General features: G+C 42.5%; 18 non-coding genes across 18 annotated transcripts; all 18 read left to right on the forward strand.

Annotated features, from left to right (window-relative positions):
• The first annotated feature begins 282 nt into the window (after window positions 1-282).
• On the forward strand, window positions 283-401 carry LOC145875001 (5S ribosomal RNA). Its single transcript, XR_014390635.1, has one exon. It is a non-coding gene; the product is annotated as a 5S ribosomal RNA (ribosomal RNA).
• Window positions 402-540: 139 nt separating this feature from the next.
• On the forward strand, window positions 541-659 carry LOC145874571 (5S ribosomal RNA). Its single transcript, XR_014390207.1, has one exon. It is a non-coding gene; the product is annotated as a 5S ribosomal RNA (ribosomal RNA).
• A 409-nt stretch (window positions 660-1,068) lies between these two features.
• Window positions 1,069-1,187, forward strand: LOC145868471 (5S ribosomal RNA). The gene has a single exon (XR_014384467.1). It is a non-coding gene; the product is annotated as a 5S ribosomal RNA (ribosomal RNA).
• A 409-nt stretch (window positions 1,188-1,596) lies between these two features.
• LOC145874572 (5S ribosomal RNA) lies at window positions 1,597-1,715 on the forward strand. Its single transcript, XR_014390208.1, has one exon. It is a non-coding gene; the product is annotated as a 5S ribosomal RNA (ribosomal RNA).
• A 409-nt stretch (window positions 1,716-2,124) lies between these two features.
• On the forward strand, window positions 2,125-2,243 carry LOC145874573 (5S ribosomal RNA). The gene has a single exon (XR_014390209.1). It is a non-coding gene; the product is annotated as a 5S ribosomal RNA (ribosomal RNA).
• Window positions 2,244-2,382: 139 nt separating this feature from the next.
• Window positions 2,383-2,501, forward strand: LOC145874575 (5S ribosomal RNA). Its single transcript, XR_014390211.1, has one exon. It is a non-coding gene; the product is annotated as a 5S ribosomal RNA (ribosomal RNA).
• Window positions 2,502-2,640: 139 nt separating this feature from the next.
• LOC145874576 (5S ribosomal RNA) lies at window positions 2,641-2,759 on the forward strand. Its single transcript, XR_014390212.1, has one exon. It is a non-coding gene; the product is annotated as a 5S ribosomal RNA (ribosomal RNA).
• A 139-nt stretch (window positions 2,760-2,898) lies between these two features.
• Window positions 2,899-3,017, forward strand: LOC145874577 (5S ribosomal RNA). Its single transcript, XR_014390213.1, has one exon. It is a non-coding gene; the product is annotated as a 5S ribosomal RNA (ribosomal RNA).
• Window positions 3,018-3,426: 409 nt separating this feature from the next.
• On the forward strand, window positions 3,427-3,545 carry LOC145868472 (5S ribosomal RNA). The gene has a single exon (XR_014384468.1). It is a non-coding gene; the product is annotated as a 5S ribosomal RNA (ribosomal RNA).
• Window positions 3,546-3,954: 409 nt separating this feature from the next.
• LOC145874578 (5S ribosomal RNA) lies at window positions 3,955-4,073 on the forward strand. The gene has a single exon (XR_014390214.1). It is a non-coding gene; the product is annotated as a 5S ribosomal RNA (ribosomal RNA).
• Window positions 4,074-4,482: 409 nt separating this feature from the next.
• Window positions 4,483-4,601, forward strand: LOC145869453 (5S ribosomal RNA). The gene has a single exon (XR_014385449.1). It is a non-coding gene; the product is annotated as a 5S ribosomal RNA (ribosomal RNA).
• Window positions 4,602-4,740: 139 nt separating this feature from the next.
• On the forward strand, window positions 4,741-4,859 carry LOC145874579 (5S ribosomal RNA). The gene has a single exon (XR_014390215.1). It is a non-coding gene; the product is annotated as a 5S ribosomal RNA (ribosomal RNA).
• Window positions 4,860-4,998: 139 nt separating this feature from the next.
• On the forward strand, window positions 4,999-5,117 carry LOC145874580 (5S ribosomal RNA). Its single transcript, XR_014390216.1, has one exon. It is a non-coding gene; the product is annotated as a 5S ribosomal RNA (ribosomal RNA).
• Window positions 5,118-5,526: 409 nt separating this feature from the next.
• LOC145868474 (5S ribosomal RNA) lies at window positions 5,527-5,645 on the forward strand. The gene has a single exon (XR_014384470.1). It is a non-coding gene; the product is annotated as a 5S ribosomal RNA (ribosomal RNA).
• A 409-nt stretch (window positions 5,646-6,054) lies between these two features.
• Window positions 6,055-6,173, forward strand: LOC145874581 (5S ribosomal RNA). The gene has a single exon (XR_014390217.1). It is a non-coding gene; the product is annotated as a 5S ribosomal RNA (ribosomal RNA).
• Window positions 6,174-6,582: 409 nt separating this feature from the next.
• Window positions 6,583-6,701, forward strand: LOC145874582 (5S ribosomal RNA). The gene has a single exon (XR_014390218.1). It is a non-coding gene; the product is annotated as a 5S ribosomal RNA (ribosomal RNA).
• A 139-nt stretch (window positions 6,702-6,840) lies between these two features.
• Window positions 6,841-6,959, forward strand: LOC145874583 (5S ribosomal RNA). The gene has a single exon (XR_014390219.1). It is a non-coding gene; the product is annotated as a 5S ribosomal RNA (ribosomal RNA).
• A 409-nt stretch (window positions 6,960-7,368) lies between these two features.
• Window positions 7,369-7,487, forward strand: LOC145870017 (5S ribosomal RNA). Its single transcript, XR_014386013.1, has one exon. It is a non-coding gene; the product is annotated as a 5S ribosomal RNA (ribosomal RNA).
• The last annotated feature ends 13 nt before the right edge of the window (window positions 7,488-7,500 follow it).

Below are 7,500 nucleotides of genomic sequence, written 5' to 3' on the forward strand. Positions count from 1 at the left end.
CAATTAGCATCTGCCTTGTATTTATAAGACAAACAAGAATATTGTTGCTGAATGCAGCTTGTGTGTGCTTTATGCTCCTTTGCCCTGTTCAAATGATGAAAGGAAATAAAGTTTGTATTTTATCCAACTACCTGTGCTAAAAAGTGATGGGAACAGTGTTTGTAATTTCTTCTACTTTTTCAGTGACACAAAGTTCAAGCTGCTTATCTAATTGGTGAAAATGCAATGTCTGTTTATCAGACTCACTTTGACTATATATGTTGTAGCAAGAGATTGTTTCTCGTTTACGGCCATACCAGCCTGGGTACGCCCGATCTCGTCTGATCTCGGAAGCTAAGCAGGGTCGGGCCTGGTTAGTACTTGGATGGGAGACCGCCTGGGAATACCAGGTGCTGTAAGCATTTTGTCCACGAGGGTGTGCTCTTGCACTATTTCATCAGCAACACTGCCTTGTATTAAGCATTTAATGATGAATTGACTAAATGTCTGTTTTATCAGACTCACTTTGACTATATATGTTGTAGCAAGAGATTGTTTCTCGCTTACGGCCATACCAGCCTGGGTACGCCCGATCTCGTCTGATCTCGGAAGCTAAGCAGGGTCGGGCCTGGTTAGTACTTGGATGGGAGACCGCCTGGGAATACCAGGTGCTGTAAGCATTTTGTCCACGAGGGTGTGCCCCTGCACTATTTCATCAGCAACACTGCCTTGTAGTAAGCATTTAATGATGAATTGACTAAATGCAGCTTCCTGCCTTTTTAATAGGATCAAATTTCCTTGTGTTTTCAATTAGCATCTGCCTTGTATTTATAAGACAAACAAGAATATTGTTGCTGAATGCAGCTTGTGTGTGCTTTGTGCTCCTTTGCCCTGTTCAAATGATGAAAGGAAATAAAGTTTGTATTTTATCCAACTACCTGTGCTAAAAAGTGATGGGAACAGTGTTTGTAATTTCTTCTACTTTTTCAGTGACACAAAGTTCAAGCTGCTTATCTAATTGGTGAAAATGCAATGTCTGTTTATCACACTCACTTTGACTATATATGTTGTAGCAAGAGATTGGTTCTCGCTTACGGCCATACCAGCCTGGGTACGCCCGATCTCGTCTGATCTCGGAAGCTAAGCAGGGTCAGGCCTGGTTAGTACTTGGATGGGAGACCGCCTGGGAATACCAGGTGCTGTAAGCATTTTGTCCACGAGGGTGTGCCCCTGCACTATTTCATCAGCAACACTGCCTTGTAGTAAGCATTTAATGATGAATTGACTAAATGCAGCTTCCTGCCTTTTTAATAGGATCAAATTTCCTTGTGTTTTCAATTAGCATCTGCCTTGTATTTATAAGACAAACAAGAATATTGTTGCTGAATGCAGCTTGTGTGTGCTTTGTGCTCCTTTGCCCTGTTCAAATGATGAAAGGAAATAAAGTTTGTATTTTATCCAACTACCTGTGGTAAAAAGTGATGGGAACAGTGTTTGTAATTTCTTCTACTTTTTCAGTGACACAAAGTTCAAGCTGCTTATCTAATTGGTGAAAATGCAATGTCTGTTTATCACACTCACTTTGACTATATATGTTGTAGCAAGAGATTGTTTCTCGCTTACGGCCATACCAGCCTGGGTACGCCCGATCTCGTCTGATCTCGGAAGCTAAGCAGGGTCGGGCCTGGTTAGTACTTGGATGGGAGACCGCCTGGGAATACCAGGTGCTGTAAGCATTTTGTCCACGAGGGTGTGCCCCTGCACTATTTCATCAGCAACACTGCCTTGTAGTAAGCATTTAATGATGAATTGACTAAATGCAGCTTCCTGCCTTTTTAATAGGATCAAATTTCCTTGTGTTTTCAATTAGCATCTGCCTTGTATTTATAAGACAAACAAGAATATTGTTGCTGAATGCAGCTTGTGTGTGCTTTGTGCTCCTTTGCCCTGTTCAAATGATGAAAGGAAATAAAGTTTGTATTTTATCCAACTACCTGTGGTAAAAAGTGATGGGAACAGTGTTTGTAATTTCTTCTACTTTTTCAGTGACACAAAGTTCAAGCTGCTTATCTAATTGGTGAAAATGCAATGTCTGTTTATCACACTCACTTTGACTATATATGTTGTAGCAAGAGATTGTTTCTCGCTTACGGCCATACCAGCCTGGGTACGCCCGATCTCGTCTGATCTCGGAAGCTAAGCAGGGTCGGGCCTGGTTAGTACTTGGATGGGAGACCGCCTGGGAATACCAGGTGCTGTAAGCATTTTGTCCACGAGGGTGTGCTCTTGCACTATTTCATCAGCAACACTGCCTTGTATTAAGCATTTAATGATGAATTGACTAAATGTCTGTTTTATCAGACTCACTTTGACTATATATGTTGTAGCAAGAGATTGTTTCTCGCTTACGGCCATACCAGCCTGGGTACGCCCGATCTCGTCTGATCTCGGAAGCTAAGCAGGGTCGGGCCTGGTTAGTACTTGGATGGGAGACCGCCTGGGAATACCAGGTGCTGTAAGCATTTTGTCCACGAGGGTGTGCTCTTGCACTATTTCATCAGCAACACTGCCTTGTATTAAGCATTTAATGATGAATTGACTAAATGTCTGTTTTATCAGACTCACTTTGACTATATATGTTGTAGCAAGAGATTGTTTCTCGCTTACGGCCATACCAGCCTGGGTACGCCCGATCTCGTCTGATCTCGGAAGCTAAGCAGGGTCGGGCCTGGTTAGTACTTGGATGGGAGACCGCCTGGGAATACCAGGTGCTGTAAGCATTTTGTCCACGAGGGTGTGCTCTTGCACTATTTCATCAGCAACACTGCCTTGTATTAAGCATTTAATGATGAATTGACTAAATGTCTGTTTTATCAGACTCACTTTGACTATATATGTTGTAGCAAGAGATTGTTTCTCGCTTACGGCCATACCAGCCTGGGTACGCCCGATCTCGTCTGATCTCGGAAGCTAAGCAGGGTCGGGCCTGGTTAGTACTTGGATGGGAGACCGCCTGGGAATACCAGGTGCTGTAAGCATTTTGTCCACGAGGGTGTGCCCCTGCACTATTTCATCAGCAACACTGCCTTGTAGTAAGCATTTAATGATGAATTGACTAAATGCAGCTTCCTGCCTTTTTAATAGGATCAAATTTCCTTGTGTTTTCAATTAGCATCTGCCTTGTATTTATAAGACAAACAAGAATATTGTTGCTGAATGCAGCTTGTGTGTGCTTTGTGCTCCTTTGCCCTGTTCAAATGATGAAAGGAAATAAAGTTTGTATTTTATCCAACTACCTGTGCTAAAAAGTGATGGGAACAGTGTTTGTAATTTCTTCTACTTTTTCAGTGACACAAAGTTCAAGCTGCTTATCTAATTGGTGAAAATGCAATGTCTGTTTATCACACTCACTTTGACTATATATGTTGTAGCAAGAGATTGGTTCTCGCTTACGGCCATACCAGCCTGGGTACGCCCGATCTCGTCTGATCTCGGAAGCTAAGCAGGGTCAGGCCTGGTTAGTACTTGGATGGGAGACCGCCTGGGAATACCAGGTGCTGTAAGCATTTTGTCCACGAGGGTGTGCCCCTGCACTATTTCATCAGCAACACTGCCTTGTAGTAAGCATTTAATGATGAATTGACTAAATGCAGCTTCCTGCCTTTTTAATAGGATCAAATTTCCTTGTGTTTTCAATTAGCATCTGCCTTGTATTTATAAGACAAACAAGAATATTGTTGCTGAATGCAGCTTGTGTGTGCTTTGTGCTCCTTTGCCCTGTTCAAATGATGAAAGGAAATAAAGTTTGTATTTTATCCAACTACCTGTGGTAAAAAGTGATGGGAACAGTGTTTGTAATTTCTTCTACTTTTTCAGTGACACAAAGTTCAAGCTGCTTATCTAATTGGTGAAAATGCAATGTCTGTTTATCACACTCACTTTGACTATATATGTTGTAGCAAGAGATTGTTTCTCGCTTACGGCCATACCAGCCTGGGTACGCCCGATCTCGTCTGATCTCGGAAGCTAAGCAGGGTCGGGCCTGGTTAGTACTTGGATGGGAGACCGCCTGGGAATACCAGGTGCTGTAAGCATTTTGTCCACGAGGGTGTGCCCCTGCACTATTTCATCAGCAACACTGCCTTGTAGTAAGCATTTAATGATGAATTGACTAAATGCAGCTTCCTGCCTTTTTAATAGGATCAAATTTCCTTGTGTTTTCAATTAGCATCTGCCTTGTATTTATAAGACAAACAAGAATATTGTTGCTGAATGCAGCTTGTGTGTGCTTTGTGCTCCTTTGCCCTGTTCAAATGATGAAAGGAAATAAAGTTTGTATTTTATCCAACTACCTGTGCTAAAAAGTGATGGGAACAGTGTTTGTAATTTCTTCTACTTTTTCAGTGACACAAAGTTCAAGCTGCTTATCTAATTGGTGAAAATGCAATGTCTGTTTATCACCCTCACTTTGACTATATATGTTGTAGCAAGAGATTGTTTCTCGCTTACGGCCATACCAGCCTGGGTACGCCCGATCTCGTCTGATCTCGGAAGCTAAGCAGGGTCGGGCCTGGTTAGTACTTGGATGGGAGACAGCCTGGGAATACCAGGTGCTGTAAGCATTTTGTCCACGAGGGTGTGCTCTTGCACTATTTCATCAGCAACACTGCCTTGTATTAAGCATTTAATGATGAATTGACTAAATGTCTGTTTTATCAGACTCACTTTGACTATATATGTTGTAGCAAGAGATTGTTTCTCGCTTACGGCCATACCAGCCTGGGTACGCCCGATCTCGTCTGATCTCGGAAGCTAAGCAGGGTCGGGCCTGGTTAGTACTTGGATGGGAGACCGCCTGGGAATACCAGGTGCTGTAAGCATTTTGTCCACGAGGGTGTGCTCTTGCACTATTTCATCAGCAACACTGCCTTGTATTAAGCATTTAATGATGAATTGACTAAATGTCTGTTTTATCAGACTCACTTTGACTATATATGTTGTAGCAAGAGATTGTTTCTCGCTTACGGCCATACCAGCCTGGGTACGCCCGATCTCGTCTGATCTCGGAAGCTAAGCAGGGTCGGGCCTGGTTAGTACTTGGATGGGAGACCGCCTGGGAATACCAGGTGCTGTAAGCATTTTGTCCACGAGGGTGTGCCCCTGCACTATTTCATCAGCAACACTGCCTTGTAGTAAGCATTTAATGATGAATTGACTAAATGCAGCTTCCTGCCTTTTTAATAGGATCAAATTTCCTTGTGTTTTCAATTAGCATCTGCCTTGTATTTATAAGACAAACAAGAATATTGTTGCTGAATGCAGCTTGTGTGTGCTTTGTGCTCCTTTGCCCTGTTCAAATGATGAAAGGAAATAAAGTTTGTATTTTATCCAACTACCTGTGCTAAAAAGTGATGGGAACAGTGTTTGTAATTTCTTCTACTTTTTCAGTGACACAAAGTTCAAGCTGCTTATCTAATTGGTGAAAATGCAATGTCTGTTTATCACACTCACTTTGACTATATATGTTGTAGCAAGAGATTGGTTCTCGCTTACGGCCATACCAGCCTGGGTACGCCCGATCTCGTCTGATCTCGGAAGCTAAGCAGGGTCAGGCCTGGTTAGTACTTGGATGGGAGACCGCCTGGGAATACCAGGTGCTGTAAGCATTTTGTCCACGAGGGTGTGCCCCTGCACTATTTCATCAGCAACACTGCCTTGTAGTAAGCATTTAATGATGAATTGACTAAATGCAGCTTCCTGCCTTTTTAATAGGATCAAATTTCCTTGTGTTTTCAATTAGCATCTGCCTTGTATTTATAAGACAAACAAGAATATTGTTGCTGAATGCAGCTTGTGTGTGCTTTGTGCTCCTTTGCCCTGTTCAAATGATGAAAGGAAATAAAGTTTGTATTTTATCCAACTACCTGTGGTAAAAAGTGATGGGAACAGTGTTTGTAATTTCTTCTACTTTTTCAGTGACACAAAGTTCAAGCTGCTTATCTAATTGGTGAAAATGCAATGTCTGTTTATCACACTCACTTTGACTATATATGTTGTAGCAAGAGATTGTTTCTCGCTTACGGCCATACCAGCCTGGGTACGCCCGATCTCGTCTGATCTCGGAAGCTAAGCAGGGTCGGGCCTGGTTAGTACTTGGATGGGAGACCGCCTGGGAATACCAGGTGCTGTAAGCATTTTGTCCACGAGGGTGTGCCCCTGCACTATTTCATCAGCAACACTGCCTTGTAGTAAGCATTTAATGATGAATTGACTAAATGCAGCTTCCTGCCTTTTTAATAGGATCAAATTTCCTTGTGTTTTCAATTAGCATCTGCCTTGTATTTATAAGACAAACAAGAATATTGTTGCTGAATGCAGCTTGTGTGTGCTTTGTGCTCCTTTGCCCTGTTCAAATGATGAAAGGAAATAAAGTTTGTATTTTATCCAACTACCTGTGGTAAAAAGTGATGGGAACAGTGTTTGTAATTTCTTCTACTTTTTCAGTGACACAAAGTTCAAGCTGCTTATCTAATTGGTGAAAATGCAATGTCTGTTTATCACACTCACTTTGACTATATATGTTGTAGCAAGAGATTGTTTCTCGCTTACGGCCATACCAGCCTGGGTACGCCCGATCTCGTCTGATCTCGGAAGCTAAGCAGGGTCGGGCCTGGTTAGTACTTGGATGGGAGACCGCCTGGGAATACCAGGTGCTGTAAGCATTTTGTCCACGAGGGTGTGCTCTTGCACTATTTCATCAGCAACACTGCCTTGTATTAAGCATTTAATGATGAATTGACTAAATGTCTGTTTTATCAGACTCACTTTGACTATATATGTTGTAGCAAGAGATTGTTTCTCGCTTACGGCCATACCAGCCTGGGTACGCCCGATCTCGTCTGATCTCGGAAGCTAAGCAGGGTCGGGCCTGGTTAGTACTTGGATGGGAGACCGCCTGGGAATACCAGGTGCTGTAAGCATTTTGTCCACGAGGGTGTGCTGTTGCACTATTTCATCAGCAACACTGCCTTGTAGTAAGCATTTAATGATGAATTGACTAAATGCAGCTTCCTGCCTTTTTAATAGGATCAAATTTCCTTGTGTTTTCAATTAGCATCTGCCTTGTATTTATAAGACAAACAAGAATATTGTTGCTGAATGCAGCTTGTGTGTGCTTTATGCTCCTTTGCCCTGTTCAAATGATGAAAGGAAATAAAGTTTGTATTTTATCCAACTACCTGTGCTAAAAAGTGATGGGAACGGTGTTTGTAATTTCTTCTACTTTTTCAGTGACACAAAGTTCAAGCTGCTTATCTAATTGGTGAAAATGCAATGTCTCTTTATCACACTCACTTTGACTATATATGTTGTAGCAAGAGATTGTTTCTCGCTTACGGCCATACCAGCCTGGGTACGCCCGATCTCGTCTGATCTCGGAAGCTAAGCAGGGTCGGGCCTGGTTAGTACTTGGATGTGAGACCGCCTGGGAATAACAGGTGCTGTAAGCATTTTGTCCACGAG

The sequence above is a fragment of the Salmo salar genome, unplaced genomic scaffold (assembly GCF_965601325.2).
Source record: "Salmo salar unplaced genomic scaffold, fSalSal1 ptg000293l, whole genome shotgun sequence".
Taxonomy (NCBI): domain Eukaryota; kingdom Metazoa; phylum Chordata; class Actinopteri; order Salmoniformes; family Salmonidae; genus Salmo; species Salmo salar.